This window comes from Cyprinodon variegatus, unplaced genomic scaffold (assembly GCF_000732505.1).
Source record: "Cyprinodon variegatus isolate N-32 unplaced genomic scaffold, C_variegatus-1.0 Scaffold9, whole genome shotgun sequence".
NCBI lineage: Eukaryota > Metazoa > Chordata > Actinopteri > Cyprinodontiformes > Cyprinodontidae > Cyprinodon > Cyprinodon variegatus.
Genome location: NW_015150462.1, coordinates 850,673 through 851,843, shown reverse-complemented (window position 1 = coordinate 851,843; position 1,171 = coordinate 850,673). Strand labels below are relative to the sequence as shown.

The 1,171-nt window shown below is 42.2% G+C and overlaps 1 protein-coding gene across 1 annotated transcript in view; it reads left to right on the top strand.

Annotated features, from left to right (window-relative positions):
- The first annotated feature begins 1,001 nt into the window (after window positions 1-1,001).
- LOC107086675 (cordon-bleu protein-like 1) overlaps window positions 1,002-1,171 on the top strand; it is an 11,325-nt gene continuing 11,155 nt past the window's right edge. The window contains exon 1 of the mRNA XM_015377779.1: window positions 1,002-1,075. The gene's annotated coding sequence lies outside the window, so the exon portion shown is untranslated. The remainder of the gene's footprint in view (window positions 1,076-1,171) is intronic.

Sequence of the window (1,171 nt, the reverse complement as noted above, 5' to 3'; positions counted from 1 at the left end):
TCCTTATTTGTGCACATTAATTATGTTTTTGATAAAAATCCTTTCCTTAAAATCAAATAAGGAGCCCTTCTAATGTTAAGGATGTCTCAGCCCCTCCCTTCTGTGTCCACCATATTGAATCGGTCCATTTGCTGCACATGTTCAGAAAGGTCCAAACAGACGTCGGGTATTAATGGCTGAACACCATTTAACCATCTTGAAAAGATTGAGGTTTTAAGGTTTGGAAAGATCGCTAGATGTGCTCCAGCGCATTGTGTTTTCTATGATAAACAAAGAGCACGCTGATCTGTGATGTCATTGCGTCCTCTACTGCGCATGCGGGACACTTAAGCTGTATGAATGGAGTTTACACAGAATATCACATAGAAGTCGCATATATTTGGTAAGGTGAACGGCAATGCAAAAAAATCGGATTTCACAAAAAAATTGGAATTGAGCATCAAGGCCTGAGTGTGAACTTAGACTTAGATTGAGACAGCATGAAAAGTCAGCTGAGCACATTGCAAATATGAAAAGAAAATATAGAAAGGGAAACAACAGGAAAAGAAGAAAGAGACACAACCTAGAACAAATAGTGTATGTATATTATATTAAAATTTCTGTATCTGTGTGTTCTCTTTTCAATTAAGAGGGCCCCCCCTGCCTGTCTTTGCCCAGGGCCCCAAATTTCCTAAATCCACCCCTGCCCCAAACCTGTAAGAACCGCCACTGTTACAGCCTGCATGATAAATTAAATGTAAACAAAACGAGTTTTCCTCATTTTTGCCAACAGGTGATGGTGTAGTTTATGTAAATCACCAAACCAGCTGTAGGTAGAGATAAGTATTGCTGACTGGGTGTAGCGCGCGCACTGTCGCGCATTTAGGAGCAGCCGCGCGCTGAAGAGCAGCTGCAGCTGTTTCGCTGGCACGCGCCACTGGCCTCTTTTTAAAAGTGTAGAGAAACTGGCTGTTGTTCAGTGAACTGTTCCACACAGCTGGGCTCAGATAGCCGCTAAGGGAGCAGGAAGGACTGGTAAACTGCTCCTCCATTCCCTGGAAACACCAGTTAGCAGTTAGTGGTCTCCAGGCAACAGGTGAGCTCTACTTTGGCTTAATTAACTTTTCAGAAACTTGGCAAAGTTTTTTTGTTGTTTGTTTTTCAGCTTTTCACTTCATTTTTACCTTGACTT